Genomic DNA, 18,697 nt, shown 5'->3' with positions numbered 1-18,697 from the left:
TTCCTGCTAGGGGGTTTTCATATCTAGGCCTAGATTACAGAGTATAATGCAAGGTTTGTTGACATTTTAAAAATCAATTTTAAAGATAGAATTTTCCTTTTCCTCCATCACCACTTGTATACCAATAAAAAAATCAAGTAATAAGAGTTTTTTTTTTTTTTTTTTTTTTTCCTGCTAGGGGGTTTTCATATCTAGGCCTAGATTACAGAGTATAATGCAAGGTTTGTTGACATTTTAAAAATCAATTTTAAAGATAGAATTTTTTTTTAATTTATAGGGGGCTACTAACTCCCAGAAATATGCCACATATTTACTAAAAGTTATTCTACTCATAACAGAAGAATTCACATAGCATAACAGACTCTATATTCAAGAAACATAAATCAAACTGGCAAATCAATACTGAAAATTTAATAAAATGACAAGACTGGATGTGATTAAGTGACAATTGGGTAGTGCAGAGAATAAGTTTACCAAATTAATTATAAATACTGTTAGATTGAACTGTATTCCCAAAAATACATATTGAAATCATAACTCCTGAACCTTTACATATGATGCTGTTTGGAAACCAGGGTTTTCTTTTGTTATATTAATGAGATCATACCAGAGTGAGGTAAGTCCTAAACCCAAGCACTTCTGAGTTATAAAAGAAGGAGAATAGAAATAGGGACACATGGGGAAGATGTCATATGAAGACAGACACATACACAGATAGATCTTCAAGCCCAGGAATGCCAAGGATTGCTGGAAGCTATTTGAAGCTGAAATAGACAAATAACCTCCCCTTGGAGTCACATCTTGAAATAGAACTTCTAGCCTCTTGAACTGTGAGCAAATAAATTTCTGTTCTTTAAAGCCACCCACTTGTGGTATCTTGTGTTATAGCTGTGCTAAGTAAGACAAACACCATTACTGAGTGAGTACCTACAGTTATTATTAATCCTCAACCAATTAGTAGGCATTATCCCAATTTACAGAAGAGGGGCTAAAGCTCAGAGACTGACTTGGTGAAGGCCACACAACTAATGTGGGCAAATCCTGGTCTGTCAGTCTTAAAAGCTCAATTTCTTTCCACTACACGTCACTGCTGAAAAAGAACGTCAGAAAAAACAAAGCGGAAAAGAAAAAGATACACGCATAAGAAAGATTGATAGTGATGAGAAACAAGGGAGCAGATATGAAAGATGAAGGAATGAATTGAAAAGACTTGAAATTTTGCAGAGGAGTGAGATACATTACCTGCACAAAACAAGCCTGACATTTCCCGTAACTGACAGAGTTGTATTTTATTTTATTTTTAAGAAGAAAACAATCATGGCTGGGGAAGGCCAGTGGCCCAAAGGCAGGAATAGCAGATAGAAAAAAGTTTAACATAGTTAATTATTTCATTTAGCACAAAACTAGGCAAAGACAGGTGCTTAGTAAACATTTGTGAGATACAGAAAAGTATAATAGCCAATATGTACTGAGTGTTTACTATAGGCCAGGCACTGGGTTGAGTGTTCTGCATGTATTTACTTCTATGTTCTTCATGACAATGATACAAGGCAAGTGTTATTCTCATCTCTATTCTCTGCATGAGGAAACCAGCTCTCACAGAGTTCATGCAGCATGCTGACACCTCAAATCAGTAAAGAACATGGACCTGATCCAGGAAGTCTAGCTTCAGATCTCCAGATCCTACCCACTGAGCATCACTGAATGAATAGAATAGTCAGGGCCTTCTTAGTTGACTCCAATTACTTATAAAGCTGATTTTTGCTTTAAAAGTTTATCATCAAGGCATGAATTGCTTTTATAAAATGAAATAAATAACACTTATACTACTGATGAAGTGAAAACAAAGGAATAGAGTTTGAATATACTCATTGCCAGCGAGTCGATTCTGACTCATAGCGACCCTATAGGACAGAGGAGAACTGCTCCATAGGGTTTCCAAGGAGTGGCTGGTGGATTTGAACTGCCGACCTTTTGGTCAGCAGCTGAGCTCTTAACCACTGTATCACCAGAGCTCTACTGAAATGAAGTGAAAACAAAGAAACAGAGTTTGAATATATTTCACAGTTTATAGGAATAAGAACCATTGATCTTGGCAGATCTAAAGTGTCCTCTGCTCTTTAAACATCACACTGAAAGGTTGTCAAGAAAAGTGAAAAATATGCTTGATAAGTAAAAACCATCAATACACATATTACAGGAAATATTTCCCATAAAAACAATTATACTTGAATATATAATAAAATCATTAGTATATAAAGTCCATTATGCCAGAAACTGCAAAAGGAAGGAACTTCCAAGGAGCTTAATTTATTGATTATCACTTTCACGAAATGAGGGTGCTGGAGGGAAAACAAAACCTTGAGATAATGGACTAGAGAAAGAAATATGGATAAATGAACGTTAGTTTGAAAGACTACAATGGACCGTAATTGTCATTAAATTGAACAATTACCAATGAATGAAAAGAAAAAAATAAATAAATAACAGTTGTCATAGAGTCAACTCCAACTCATGGTGATGCCATGAAGTGTCAGACTAGAACTGTGTTCCACAGGGTTTTCAATGGCTAATTTGGGGGATATAGTTCATCGGGCCTTTCTTCTGAGGTGCCTTGGCATGGACTGGAACCACTAGCTTCTCGGTTACCAGCCAAGCATGTTAACCTTTTTGCACTATCCAGGAACTCCACTAATGAATAGGCATTGAATCAATCAACATGTACTTTAAAAGAGGATCTCCAGCCTTTTGATGAAAAAGAGAAAATACTTTTTATGTATGAACGATAACATTGATTAATAATGTACATGCTTGACACTGTAACCTTTCATCCGTATTATGTCATTTAATAGTTTCAGCTATGGGATAGGTTATCACTGTCTTCATAGTATAAACGATGGAACCAAGATAGCAAGAGGAAGAACTCGACCTATTCTTGTATAGCATTCCATTGTATTAATTTTGTGGCACTTTCCAATCGTAAATATTTAATTGTATGATTATTTATTTAAACTCTTTATTCACTTTTAAAATATATCATCCAGAGGGATGGAGCCTATCTTTTATTTATCTCTATACACCCAATGGCTCATTGCCGGCTCATTGCCGGCTCATTGCTGGTGCAGAGAAAATATGTGTTGATTAAATTGATGAACAGAAAGTTGAAACCAGAGTTCCAAAACCCATACTCGTAATCATTCTACACTACTGCCACCCCTAGCATCTCACCTTGGATGAGTGTGAAGGGGATATGTGTTAGAAGCAGCAGTGAGATCCTAGAAGTGATGTGGAGAGATGAAAGAAATTCAAAGAATGTGTGACCAGAACTGTTTTAAACAACCACCCCAAAGAAAAGTTTTACAATTCAACATCTCCCCTTTGATACTATTCAACTTATTGGAGACTCTTGACAAAGAGCATAGAGGAAAAGCAACATAGGTAATGTGGAGTCTAAAGTATTAGCATTGTGGCAAAATCTGTTTATAATTAAAGAGAAAATATATTTAGCTTGCAAATCCATTCATAAAAATACGGTTCTCCTGATGTTAAAATACCCTTTGAATTCTTCCTTAATATGGGAATGAAAGACAGCACAGTAACTACTGTTAATGTGTGTGGCATTGGAACTCAAGTAACTTTTTAATTGGTATAAGCTATTAAGTCTTAGCATCATTATATGAAAGTAGTAATTCCCAGAAGGCAGGTTTAGCATTATTATTTACAACACAAAGCAAAAGCTATAGTCCTATTCTCACTAACCAGAAGTCAAATGGTATTCACTTATCAACCAAAATATCCTTGTTTTCAAGAAGACTGAAGCTATCACCCACCAAGGACTACTTTACCTCTGCACTGAGGAATTAAGGCATCTATTCCATGTAAAGATGGTACAGCATGGCTTGTCTATATGCTATATAGACTGTTAAATAACAAGCCCTAGATTTATTATGTAAGGAAAGATGGTTTAAAATCTTAAGATATGGGTTACTAATGACCTTATGTGAATGTCACAGAACTACTCTGACTCTTAGTTTTCTCATGTCAAAAATGAGGATGATAATTCCTGACCCATCTCACGGGGCTACTAGGAGTAACAAAGATGAGGTAAGGGTTGTGAGAACACAACATAAACCATGAATTGCAATACAAAAGGGAGGTATTTTTATTTTAATGCCAACCAATCACTCTTTCTTTGAATCATTCTATTTCATTCCTGCATCCAGATGTCAATTTTAAGGATAGGACACTGACAGTTTTCAGTGGTATTAGCAGAGATGGCTGAGGAGCTAGAGTGTTAGAGCTTTGGGGAGTGCCACCTTCCCCACAAATAACAACAAGCAAAAAATCACAACAGCAATAATAGCCAGCATGTACTGAGTGCTTACTCTATTCCAGACAGTCTTCTAAAACTCTAAATATAATCTTCACTAAGACAAGCCTATCCTGACTTTGCTTCAAGTCTAAGGTTAAGTAGCACAGGAATAATCCAGAGGAGCACTGGGCTTGATGTGTTCATGGCAATGAGGAGCTGGGTCTCCAGCCATCACCAGTTGGTGAAACTTTACAGAAGCATTAAGTATCAGGGTGGGAGAGAATCTCAGTCTCAGCAAACAGGTAACCCACTCCTTGCTCAAAAAGTGTTCATTTAACCCAATTAAGTGTTCATATAACCAATACTGGAAAATCACCACGTACGGGGAACTTATTACTTTTTGAATCAGCACATCTAGTTTTGTACATTTACTGTTAAAACTTAGTTTTCTGTTCCCTTCTATCCATCGATGTTAGTTTTTGTTCTCTTGAAGTCAAACTGTACAAAGGCAAAGAACCATTCTCTGTGACAGCATTTTAACAACTGAGGGCATAGATCATATCTTAGTTGAGAGTTATTTTTCTTATTAAAAAACAAACAAAAAAACTACCAACATTATTTTTCTTTCTCTTTTCAGATGTAAAGATACATGCAAAATAAATTTCTTGTAGATAATTGCTGACCAAGAAAATAAAAATTATTTATTGAACATCCATTGAATTTTACGTGAACTCAGAACCCTCTCTATACACCTCCATCCCAGTAGACATATTTATTGATCATGTGCATCTAGAATGCTATGGGTGATGGATAATTGTGAGGAAGTCTAAGAAACAAATGTTTACTGTCCCAATAATTTGTCCCTGATCTGCCATCTTCCTATTATCATGGCAACCTTTAAACCAAAGGGGAGAGAGAAAGATTGTGATGCTAATTAAGCACAAGGGCTTTGCCACTTCCTTCCATGATATTCCATGGTATAAAACACCATTCCAGATAGGGCAGTTTTGAAACCCTAAGTGTCCCAAGCCTTAAATAAGGCACTGAATTCTTACCTTGTAAATATCACATTCAGAGTGTTTCTACTTTCCATATCTTCACAAGGAACTGTGATCCTAAACCCAACCAATAGCAGAGAAACTCTAAAGCCATTAGCTGGTAATAAAAGAAACAATAAAAATGTATTATGCAATAATTTTTATTGAAATCTACCCTATCTCTAGGCACTACTGTCACATACCTAGACAAGAACGGAGCATTCCGCTTACATGAATATTCTTTTTTTTTGTTTGTATATCATAGTATTTGTAATTAATACAAGACCCCTAAACATCAGGATTCTGCAATCTTGACTTGGAATAGTCCTAAAAAATTAAAATTCAGAAACATGGAAGACATAATAGAACTAATTATTTTTCATCCATTTGGAAGCTATGGAAACCAATGCTTACTGGCACAGATAAACAGGATGCATTAGATGATTATAATACAACTGTGTGATCAGTTAGAATCATGGATACAGTGTTTGCAGCCCAATGGATAGATGCAGATGGTAGATATATAGATATAGACATATAGACATAGATATTACTTAGATTGGAAGGAAAGGGCAAGGGAAGGGTTCCAAAGAAGCTAATACCTGAGATGAGTCTTGAAGGACAGAAAAATCATGAGGAATAGTCTAGACCACAATCTAATTGGGGAAGCAAGAAATAAAATATTAATGGAAAATGGTTGAATTGGATGAGTAGCCTATAAATACTGCAAGAAAGGGAGATGATTAATAAGAAGCTATATGGAAGAAGTAGCTGTTTACCTGGGTTGTAAAGTATGGATAGCGTTTGTATAGTCATAGGATAGAAGGTAAATTACACCCTCTTTAACTCTCTCCCATAGTTCCTAATTCTTTCCTTTAATGATAGTTTTAACCAGTGATTAGTTACTAGATATCAATCTCCGCCTCTAAACAGTAAATGACATGATGATAGGGCCAGTATGTTGTGTTCACCATTGCACAGTCATTACTAGAACAGTGCTTGTTATATAATGGGTATTTAGTAAATATTTGTTAAATGAATGAAGGAATGAATTAATGAACTGATTTCCCAGAGATGCTGCAATTATGATATTTTTATAGCATATTCATGATCTACTGAAGTGACAATGCTACATGGATTAAAAATAAAATTTTAAGGAGCAGTAATAATTAAGAAGGGATTACTCAGAGAGTGGGAAAAAAATTAGATTAGGCAGAATTTAGACTTGATGTCATTGAGATTTTTTTAAGTAAAGAAGTGATGTGATCAAAAAGGTATATTAAAGGATTAGACTGGTCCCAATGGCAGATAAATTAGAGGGGGGATGACTGGGGTCATGTAGAAAAGACAGATGGCTGGTAACTCACTTACCCTAGTTCAAAATGATGCTCTATTCTAAAATGTTTTCAGTAGGGGAAGGAAAGGAATGGATATCAAGAAATCAATTGTTTCTGAATGAGATGACACAGGCTTGATTTGGCAAGTGGGTCAGGATACATAATTTTGGGGCCCAGTGCAATATGAAAAGGCAGGGTCCCTTGTTTAAAAGTATTAATAATTTCAAGACAGTAATTGCAGAGCATTAAACTAAGTGTGGGGCCCTTCTAAGTGTGGGGCCCAGTGAGACTGCAAGCCCATGAAGCTCATTCTGTTGGCAAACAATTATTTCATATTAAGAAGGAAAGGGAAAAAAAATACAAGGAAGAAAAGAAGAAAGGAAGGGAGAGAAGAAAAAAAATAAAAAGTTCAGGGATTTTATATGAGTAGCCCCGATGGCACAGTAGTTAAGAGCTTGGCTGCTAACCAAGAGGTCAGCAGTTCAAATCCACCAGCCACTCCTTGGAAACCCTATGGGACAGTTCTACTCTGTCTGATAGGGTTGCTATGAGTCAGAATCAACTTGACAGCAACAGGGTTTTTTTTGGTTTATATATTCAAGTTGGGTAAAATGGCTACTCATAAATTCAGAATAACCTTAAATTTTATGGTCTGCAGGGTCTTTCAAGTTCCACTAATATATAATTCCCATAAGTTATTACTGTCTTCAATGCACACTAGATACGATGCACCTACTGCTTTGTGGAAAAGGGAACTACACAAATGTGTTTGGACTAGTGTATCAGTAAGTCTACCCTTATAAAGAAAAATGGCCTCCAATCTCCTCTCAAAATCAAGTCAAAAATTTTAAGCTACATAAATAGAAGTAGCATCCAATTAAGGAAAGTCAGTACCCCATCATCCCATTGAATATTGCTCTGCTCAGAGGCACTGTGGCAATGTGCTTAGAAATGGGCACCATAGTTAGAGAGGAACCACGAGACCACGAGAGCTTGTCAAGGGGAGAGTAATCAGATGTTCAACCCCATGCTGTTGACCCTATAGGACAGAGTACAACTGTCCCACAGGGTTTCCAAGACTATAGTCTTTACGGAAGCAGAATGTCACATCTTTCTTCCATGGAGCAGCTAGTGGGTTCTAACTGCTGACCTTTTGGTTAGCAGCTGAGTGCTTAACCACTGAGCCACAGGGCCCCTTTAGAGATGTTTGGAAAGTGTCTTAAATAAAGAACAACTAAAAGAACTGATTAGGATTAGCAAAGTAAAAAGAAGACCACCTGGGACAAATTAGTGCTAAGGATTTCTCAGAGTACCATCATATTTTTAACTTCCTGAAGAGGTATCATGAAAAACAAACTGGGGTGGTATAGGAAAGAAAATTTTGCTTCTGTGTAAGGAAAAACTGTATACCAGTATGATGCCAAAACAAAAAATGGCCTATTACAGACACTGTTCTCACCTGTGTAGAGTAAAATTGTGAAAAACTTTTCAATAGACTTGAGTGTCATCAAAGAGTACACTTTGAGGTCATCTCCACCTTTCATTATCTTTGGGTAACTTTATAATTCTGTAAATCACAACCCGCTGCCACTGAGTGGATTCTTACCCATCGTGACCCTGTAAGACAGAGTGGAACTGCCCCCATAGGGTTTCCAAGGCTGTAAATCTTTACTGAAGCAGACTGCCTCATCTTTCTCACACAGAGTGGCTGGTGGCTTAGAACAGCAGACCTTTTGGTTAGCAGCCGAGCACTTAACCACTGCGCCACCAAGGTACCTTCTGTAAATCATAGGAAATTGAAAACAATACAATATATTCTTGTTTATAGAAATGCAAATTAGTTGTGTCTAGTTGATTATTGCACTGTGACTCTTTTGCATCTATATGTAAATTGTTCTCAGCATTCTTTTTCTAAACTCTAAACGTGTGGTTCTTTAAATTTTCTCTGAACTAGTTGTAATATCTTATTGCTTCTCTCATTAATTATGGAGTTCAGTAAAATCTTGGCATGTGTGTTCCTTTTTTAGTTGTCTGAAAGTCACGATTCTACCCTTTCAAAAAAATGCACTGTATTTTAAAAAAATGGAAAATAACTAATGTTGGTGAGGATGTTAAGAAATTGGAGCACTTGTACTTTGCTGTTGGGAATGTAAAATGGTGCATTTGTTGTGAAAAACAGCTGGATGTGTCCTCAGAAAGTTACATATAGAATTACCATAAAACCCAGTAATTTGACCCATATATATATATATATACACACATACCCAAAATGATTAAAAACAGGGACTCATATAGATACTTGTAAGTGAATGTTCATAGCAGCATTATTCACAATAGCCAAAATGTGGAAAAAACTCAACTGTTTATCAACAGATAAATGGATGAACCAAATGTGGTATATACATACCAAGGAATATAATACATAAAAAGGAATGAAGTTCTGATATATGTTACAACATGGATGAACCTTGAAAACATTATGCTAAGTAATATGCCAGACATAAAAGGACAAATATTATATGATTCTATTTATATGAAATACCTAGAATAGCCAAATTCATAGAAACAGAAAGTAGATTAGAGGTTACCAGGGGCTGAGGGGATGAGGAAATGGGGCGTTATTGCTTAGTGGGTACAGAGTTTCTGTTTGGGGTGATGAAGAATTTATTTTATTTTTTATTGTGCTTTAGGTGAAAGCTTACAGCTGAAGTTAGTTTCTCATTCAAAAAAAAAATTCAAAAAAAAAATTTATATACATATTGTTTTGTGACATTTGTTGTAATCCCCATAATGTGACAGAATGCTCTTCTTTTCCACCCCAGGTTCCCTGTGTCCCTTCATCCAGTTTCTGTCCCTTCCTGCCTTCTCGTCCTGTTTTTGGACAGGAGCTGCCCGCTTGGTCTCGTATATTTGATTGAGCTAAGAAGTACATTCCTCACGTGTTATTTTTTGTTTTATAGGCCTGTCTAACTTTTGTCTGAAAAGTGGGCTTCAGGAATGGTTTTAGCTCTGGGTTAGTACAGTGTCTGGGGGCCATATCTTTGGGAGTTCCTCTGGTTTCTGTCAGACCAGTAAGTCTGATCTTTTTACATGAATTTGAGTTCTGTTCTATTTTCCTCCTGCTCTATCCAGGACTTTCTGCTGTGAACCCTGTCAGGGCAGTAGCTGGTGGTAGCTGGGGACCATCTAGTTCTTCTGGTCTCAGGCTGGTCTAGTCCTTTGGGCTAGTGTTTTCCTTGTGTCTTTGGTTTTCTTAATTCTCCTTTGTTCCGGGTAGGATGGGACCAAGAGATGTATCTTAGATGGCCACTTGCAGGCTTTTAAGACCCCAGACGCTAATGAAGTGATGGAAAAATTTGGAAATAGACAGTGGTGATGGTTGTGCAACATTGTGAATGTAATTAATGCCACTGAATTGAACACCTAAAATGTTAAAATGGCAAATTTTATGATGTATGTATGCACATATGTACACATACATACACACTCAAACACACATGTATTTCTCTAGCTCTCTATCTCTCTTTCTATCTGTCTATCCACAATAAAAAATTATCCTTTAATACCTGAAAGTAGTTAAATAAAGTCAATCACTGTAACATCTATCAGGAACATCCTGAAGGAGAATCCCAAATTTGTAGCAGATTAGATTTAGAGATCTTCAAGGGCACTTTCCAACGCTGATAATTTCTAACCTATGTGGAAAAAAATAGCGCAATAAAATATATTGTTCTAAGCTGAATGATTTCGAAAATGGAGATGCCATGGAAAGCCAGAATAATCAGGGAGCTCGCTGTGTTTCATTGACTATGCAAAGGCATTCGACTGTGTGGATCATAACAAATTATGGATAACATTGCGAAGAATGGGAATTCCAGAACGCTTAATTGTGCTCATGAGGAACCTGTACATAGATCAAGAGGTAGTTGTTCGAACAGAAGAAGGGGATACTGCGTGGTTTAAAGTCATGAAAGGTGTCCATCAGGGTTGTATCTTTTCACCATACTTATTCAACCTTTATGCTGAACAAATAATCCGAGAAGCTGACTGTATGAAGAACGCGGCTTCTGGATTGGAGGAAGACTCATTAATAACCTGTGATATGCAGATGACACAACCTTGCTTGCTGAAAGTGAAGAGGACTTGAAGCACTTACTGATGAAGATCAAAGACCATAGACTTCAATATGGACTACACCTCAACATAAACAAAAATCCTCACAACTGGACCAATAAACATCATGATAAATGGAGAAAAGATTGAAGTTGTCAAGGATTTCATTTTACTTGGATCCATAATCAACACTCATGGAAGTAGCAGTCAAGAAATCAGAAGACACATTGCATTGGGCAAATCTGCTGCAAAAGACCTCTTTAAAGTACTGAAAAGCAAAGATGTCACCTTGAAGACTAAGGTGCTCCTGACCCAAGCCATGGTGTTTTCAATCGTCTTATACGCATGTGAAAGCTGGACAATGAATAAGGAAGAATGAAGAAGAACTGACGTCTTTGAATTGTGGTGTTGGCGAAGAATATTGAATATACCATGGACTGCCGAAAGAATGACCAAATCTGTCTTGGAAGAAGTACAACCAGAATGCTCCTTAGAAGCAAGAATGGCAAGACTACGTCTCACATATTTTGGACATATTATCAGGAGGGATCAGTCCCTGGAGAAGGACATCATGCTTGGTAGAATAGAGGTTCAGCGAAAAATAGGAAGACCCTCAACAAGATGGAATGACACAGTGGGCGTAACAGTGGGCTCAAGCTAACAACGATCATGAGGACGGCGCAGTACCGGGCAGAGTTCAGTTCTGTTGTACCTAGGGTTGCTATGAGTAGGAACCAACTCAGCAGCACCTAACAACAACAACAACACGGTGCTGGTTTGGAAGTTATCTAATCAGGAAATTGAGACATACTGAGTTTGTGGTGATAGAGAGACAGCCAAGGAAAATGGTACAGGAGTCACAGATTTGGGGCTGAATAGTGAATGAGGAAATAAGACTGAATATCCAATTTGGAAGTCATTGACATAGAGGAAAGAGTTGGAATCATGACCATGAAGAAGAGAAAGAAGGGAAAAAATATAGAGTTAAAGTCTGTATTTGTGAAATCCTCTTAGTTGGAGGGCAGAGGATAGATTAAGATCTGTGGAAAGAAATGGAATCCAATAGAGAGAGAGGTACTAATGATAAATTTACTGTCAGAGCTGAGTTTTTTTTTTTTTAAATTTGGAGAGAATGGGGCTACTATTTAAGAAGAAAAAAACCTTTATTGTTTTACCTGATTTTCCTTCTTGATAATTATCCATCATAGACATTTTTATTTTTTTCCCTCTTAGCAATGCAAGGGAACAAAAACATATGCATGCAATATCTTGTTTGGTTATTTTAAGTATCTTACTATAAAACAAGTTGACTTACCTATTGTAACAATCTTTTCATTTCTCATTTCCTTCTCATTAGTTTTCCTTAGACGAAAGGGAGATAATGATTGATTGGAGTTTTAAAAAGCTCCAGATAGCTTTGTTAGGGTTGATAATCACTGTTAGGCATGGGGAAAAAAACAAACAAACGTATTTTGGTTTCTTCTGAATGGAGCTCAGTAATTTTGCTCATGGGCATCTGTACTTTAGGAATCCCTGAATCCCAGCCTAATCCTGAATCCAAACTCATTAAAAGGCACATGTTCATTAAAAAGTCACATCTTCATCTTACAACCTGGTGAAAAAGTGTAATTAAATTCTTCTAGCAAAGCAAACACGCAGTCCCAACTAGTAATTTTGATTTCTGTATAGGGATTCTGCTAGAGCTAAGATATCATAAAAAGAAATTACCAAAAGAGCTAGCTAACATATCATTTAAGAAAAATGTTTTGATGTTTGGGGTAGGGAAGGAGAAACAATAGTCCATGATTAGGGTGCTTCTTAGTTTCTCTTCAAAGAGACAAGCACATAGTTGCAATGGACCAAAACAAAACAAACAAACTCATTGCTGTTGATTCGATTCCGATTCACAGCAACCCCGTCACTGAAATTTAGTTAAGAAGAAAAAGAAAACGCAACTCAAAAGTTAGTTTATTAAAATGGCCAATTTGTAATCTGTCAGTAGTTCAGCTCATAATGTCTAATTGCTTTCCAATTTCTTGTGTCTCCCCTAAAATGCTGTGTTGCATACATTCACATTGCAATTTAAGTATTTTTTGTTTTAGAAAGTGAAAAAGATGTTATGCTACTCCATATGTACTGGGACAAGGATTGGAGTGTGTGGTTGTGTACACGTAACCAGTACACTCCAACTCATGGCAACCCCATGTGCTTCAGAGGAGAACTGCACTCCCTAGCGTTTTCAATGGCTATGATCTTTCAGAAGTAGATCACCAGGCCTTTCTTTGAAGGCACCTCTGGGTGAATCTGAACCACCAGCTTTTTGGTTAGTAGCCGAGCGCTTAACCATTTGTGCCATCCAGGGACTCCTTTTGTGTAAACATAGGAACTGTGACCAAGAATGGACGTTCCTAATTTCCACTGCCTCTTCTAGGCTGAATGCTGGTCTTAGTTAACTTCGTCTTAAAACTGCAGGGATTTAAAATGTGATCCGTTTACTATCTATCGAACTGCAAAGATACAGTAGGAGTCTCCAGGTGGTTTGAGGTTTGAGCACTCTGCTGACAAACTATCAGTGCCTCATTCTTTTCTCAACATTCATTAGACTCCTCGGATTCAGAGGTTGCCATCTGTCCCACCCTTGCCACTATGGTCTCCAGATCTGCCACAAACACAGCTTACCTTGCCCTCATCAAGTGATTCATTATGTGTCCCAGCTGTTGTACCAATCTCCATGCCAGGTTATATTCCTCCTCCTCCCCCCTAGCTCACACACACTCAAACCAGCTAGTGGCAGTTTCCAAATTTGGCTTAGGACAACATTTTTTTAATACATCAAGACAGACTCATGCCCTGTAGTGGGACTATGCCAAGACCTGAAATAGGACAATGTATCCAGTTCTCCCAGTCATGGATTTTGGAGAAAATCTAGTTCCATTGCAGCACTAACACCATGTCAGCAAAAACAAGAAACAGTGCAACGAATTGCTACTGAGTGAACCGTCACCAAAGCTGTTGACCTTAGCTGAAGAATCTTTGTTTCTAGCGTTGTGAAGATAACATAGGAAGCTTTTTGTCCAAAATAACTTTTAAAACACTATCACCCAACAATTTGTTTACTTGGTATATCTTTAAGGCCCCTATGTGTATACTCTGCTTGAGGAAAGGAAATGAGGCTTGTGGACTGGATGAAAGGGAAAGAACGCAGCTACGTAAAGGAAGGATCCCAAGTTTCTCTCAATCTTGTGAAGAAAAGCAGTTACATTTGTTCTGTGCCTAAAACCATTTTCTGTGCTCTATGTGTTCTGCCTAATGGAATCCTCAGGGCTACACTATATGTTGTGATATGTAGAAACAAATATTTTAATATTAAAAAAAACTGAGCTATCAGCCAAGGTTGCAATATATTTAAAACACTCAAGCCCTCCTCTGAAAAAAAAAAAAAACTTAAGGATAGCATAATGGTTAGGAGCACCGGCTTGTTTTGGAAAACTTCTGCTCAATTACTTTATGACCTTGCGCAAGTATTAATCATTACAAGAAACAATAATAGTATCAACCTGAAGAGTTGGTAGGTAGATTAAATGAGATGCAAAGTGCTTAGTGCAATGCTTGGCACAGAGTGGGGCTTTAGCAAATTTAGTAAATGCATTAGAAATTATAATGGGGAAGAGGGGTGGATGCAAAAGAAGGTGGAAGAGGGAGAGAATGAATGAGTGAGTAAATGAATGGATGAATCAGAGCAGAACAAACTATGGATGAATAGTTAATTTAATCTCTGAAAGGAAAAATAATGTCTAAGTGTAAAAGTAATGGAAGAAATCATAGGAATTGAAAAAAATCAATAGATGCATCTGCATAAAAATTTAAAATTTCTGCATATCAGAACAAACCATAAACAGAATTCAAAGGCAAGTCAATAGTATTTATTTCTAGCAATTATTTGGATTAAAATCAAGAAAGGTGTGCATTAGGGTTGAATCCTTTCACCATACTTATTTAATCTGTATGCTAAGCAAATAATCCAAGAAGCTGGACTATATGAAGAAGAATGGGGCATCAAGATTGCAGATGACACAACCTTGCTTGCTGAAAGTGAAAAGGACTTGAAGCACTTACTGGTGAAGATCAAAGACTACAGCCTTCAGTATGGATTACACCTCAACATAAAGAAAACAAAACCTCACAACTGGACCAATAAGCAACATGATAATAAGCAGATAAAAGATGGAAGTTGTCAAGGATTTCATTTTACTTGGATCCATAATCAATGACCATGGAAGCAGCAGTAAAGAAACCAAACAATGTATTGCGTTGGGCAAATCTGCAGCAAAAGACTTCTTTAAAGTATTAAAAAGCAAAGATGTCACTTTGAGGACTAAGGTGAGCATGACCCAAGCCATGGTATTTTCAGTCACCTCACATCCATGCAAAAAGCTAGATAATGAATAAGGAAAACTGAAAAAGAATTGATGCATTTGAATTATGGTGTTGGCAATGAATATTGAATATATACCATGGACTGCCAAAAGAACAAACAAATCTGTCTTGGAAGAAGTACAGCCAGAATGCTCCTTAGAAACAAAGATGGCAAGACTTTATCTCGTGTACTTTGGACATGTTATGAGGAGGGACCAGTCACTGGAAAAGGATGTAATGCTTGGTAAAGAAGAGGATCAGTGAAAAAGAGGAAGCCCCTCAATGAGATAGATTGACACCGTATCTGCAGCAAGGGGCTCAAACATAATAATGATTGTGAGGATGGCGCAGGACCATTGACTGTTTCATTCTGTTGTACATGGGGTTGCTATGAGCCGGAACCAACTCGATGGCACCTAACAAAAACATTCCGAAAAGCAGAGGGGACAGTTAACAGAAGAAAAGGGAATACCATTTCTCTTCCCTTAGTGCTTAGCATTTAACTGGAAATTGGGACAATAGTCACATAAAACAAATGCATAATTACAGACATTTAAATATACAAATATGAGGGGGAATTGCTACACAAAGAAAGTCTGACTAATGGTAAAAAAAAACAAGGCTACACCAGGCAGGATCAATGCTGGGTGGCTTCCTGGAGTTAAGTATATTCCATGTGGCATTCCATTATGGCAAGGAACTCGACAGGCACATGATCCATGTATTTATTCCACAGATTTCCTTGTTGGTCCCACATGGCTGGGCTTTGTGAGGTCACAGCATGGTCTTTAGAATTTTTCTTCCTCCTCTCTCCTATTTAGAGGTTGGTTGAGGGTGTTATGAGAGATTCCTACATTGGATGAAGAGTTGGGCTTGACAATGCCTAAGGTCATTGCCACCATGAAGATTTTGGGCCTATGATTATATCTGGTCTCCATTTATCTCACTTAGCGGTCAAGTTGTTGTTGTTGTTAACTGCTGCTGAGTCGGCCCCCAACTCATGGCGACCTCACGCACTATGAAATGAAATGCTGTCAGGTCCTTCACCATCCTCACGAACAGTTACAGATGAGACTATTGTGATCCACGCGTTTTCATTGGCTGTTTTTCAGAAGTAAATCACCAGGCCTTTTTTTCTAGTGCATTGGCCAGGAACTGAACCCATGTCTCCTGCATGGAAGGTGACAATTCTACCACTGACCCACCAATGTCCTTCTTAGAGGTTAGAGCATATTAGAACACAAATGCAACATTTCAAATGTCTCCAGAGCAAGATAATATTTACACCAAGACACCTGCTTTCACTAGCACACATTAACCATATCTCAAAGCACCTTTACTTATACTACATTTTGTGTTTTTAAACTGTTTCTAAATTTACAGTTTGATCTACCTGACAGTTCCCCATAAATGGTTCCTTGCTGGAATTATATTCACATCCAGGTCTTCATTACTTTCCCATTTCCAAATTTGTTTTTGCTCCCCTACCTCTGACTTATGAAGCAAGCTTGCATATTTGGACAGGTTTCCTGTTTTTAAAATATATATATACCAATATATATATTTTTAAAATATATAGTACCAGTGTTGTCAGGAGGGATCAGTTCCTGGAGAAGGACGTCATGCTTGGTAAAGTAGAGGGTCAGTGAAAAAGAGAAAGACCCTCGATGAGATGGATTGACACAGTGGCTGCAACAATGGGCTCAAGTATAACAACGACTGTGAGGATGGCGCAGGACTGGGCAGTGTTTCATTCTGTTGTACATAGGGTCACTATGAGTTGGAACTGACTTGATGGCACCTAACAACAACAACAACAATATACCAACGCCTCAGTTTAATGAAGAGAATTTTGCTATCAGTAATATTCAGACTTAAGAATTCTGCAGAATGTGAGTTATAAAGCTTCCCCAGCAGCACACTTCACGATTGTACATAGTAAGGTCCGGTTTCAGGATAAGGATGCAGATGTTCAGGAGCCTGCTATGTGACTGATGTGTTTTCTTGAGCTCAGTGATTGAGTGATAACATATCATCTTCATCTTGACTAGAATCATAAATCATAGTTGTAAGAAGTTGCCCATAATACAATGCATGCACTGATAACCCGGAAAATCAGTCAGTGAAACGAAGAGTGAATGTTTTCAAATCTGAACTAGTGTGATAGGTCGACAGCCTACAAATTAGTGGTCCTCAAGGTTGGATGCTGCTAGCATCCCCTGGGGAGTTTTTGAAACAGTACTGATGTTCTAGTTGCAGACCAATTCTATTGTGTAGCCAGCGTAGGGAATCACCACCCTGATACATAAAAGGAACCAGGTTAATTTGAGGAGGTAAATGCTATGCATCTTTAACACTCTGACTGAATCACCACTCTCAAGTGGCTCTGGAACAAACTCTGTGGCAAAATCCATGAGAGTCTCTGGTTGAAAGGAAGTTGCAACAGAAATGGTTAATTTGTGTTATCAGAAACTGTGGGAACTCTGGATCCAAATGAACAGATAAGCATAATTCCTTTTACATAGACTCTATGATCGTGGTATAATACTCCATCTCTGCTAAGTAGCCCATGTATTTGCCACATTCTTTACTCTTCAGAAATAAGGAGTTTATTCTTCTCTTTCCTTCTAGTCACATGGAAGGGGAATATGAAACCCTTCGGGTATTCAGAAGGGGTACAGGCTGAGTTTGGGGAAAGATGAAAAAGTGCTTCTTTGCTTCCTTCTTTCTCAGAGTAACAACAAATATTCTCATCTAAAAGTCCTTTCCCTACTCCCAGTTTCGCCCTGCAGTACCTTGTCACTGGAGCCTCACTGATGCAGAATAATGTGATATGCCCTGTTCTGTAATGAGTTGGCCGCTACCATGATAACCACTGCAGGAATACGTAATGAAATGAGAACTGTCTCTTCCATCCCCAGCCGGGCTTGGTGCCTTCCAGCCAACCGAATATCCTGAGGAAACTGCCTAGACGGTATTCTGAAATAGTTCAAGTTAATAAAGTTTCAAACTAATGACATTTTTTCACAAACATTCTCAAGAGTCATGACATTAGCAGGGCTGCTTGTTTTTGTCTAGAATTCTACTAATGAAACGCTCATTCGTTATCTCCTCCAGGTTTATCACTTTTAAAACGACCTCAACAAGTAGGCAACTGGAATAAAATCAGAATCTAAACACAGGAAGAAAAGCTTCCCTTTTAGAAGAGCAGAAATTAGAGTCCGTCTTTTCTGGTTAAGATCCTGTTTACATAGAATATTTTTCTGTTCAGCAAGTGGGACGTCTTCCAGGTTTCTTCTAAGAGACTGATTCTGCTCTAAAATAGAGACAAGTCGAAATGTGATGTTTTACACATGCTTTATCTGGTAACGTCTTTGGTTGCATGCAATAAAAACAGACTGGACATCTTAGTAGAAAAGAAATCAGTTGGGTGAATGTCGTAGAGCACACTGGCCTGATGGAAGGCCAGGTCTGTACACATA

The 18,697-nt window shown here is 37.7% G+C and overlaps 1 protein-coding gene and 1 long non-coding RNA gene across 2 annotated transcripts in view; both read right to left on the bottom strand.

Moving 5' to 3' along the window:
• KCNIP4 (potassium voltage-gated channel interacting protein 4) overlaps positions 1 to 18,697 on the bottom strand; it is a 1,128,609-nt gene that overhangs the window by 997,741 nt on the left and 112,171 nt on the right. The window lies entirely within an intron of this gene.
• LOC111820332 (uncharacterized) lies at positions 5,189 to 12,237 on the bottom strand. The gene is made up of 3 exons (XR_002823890.1): positions 12,115 to 12,237; positions 10,253 to 10,381; positions 5,189 to 5,467 (listed from the first exon to the last, which is right to left on the bottom strand). It is a non-coding gene; the product is annotated as an uncharacterized LOC111820332 (long non-coding RNA).

The sequence above is a fragment of the Trichechus manatus genome, unplaced genomic scaffold (genome assembly GCF_000243295.1).
Source record: "Trichechus manatus latirostris isolate Lorelei unplaced genomic scaffold, TriManLat1.0 scaffold00034, whole genome shotgun sequence".
Lineage (NCBI taxonomy): Eukaryota > Metazoa > Chordata > Mammalia > Sirenia > Trichechidae > Trichechus > Trichechus manatus.
Note: the sequence above shows the minus strand (reverse complement) of the source record. Positions and strands in the feature narration are given on the sequence as shown.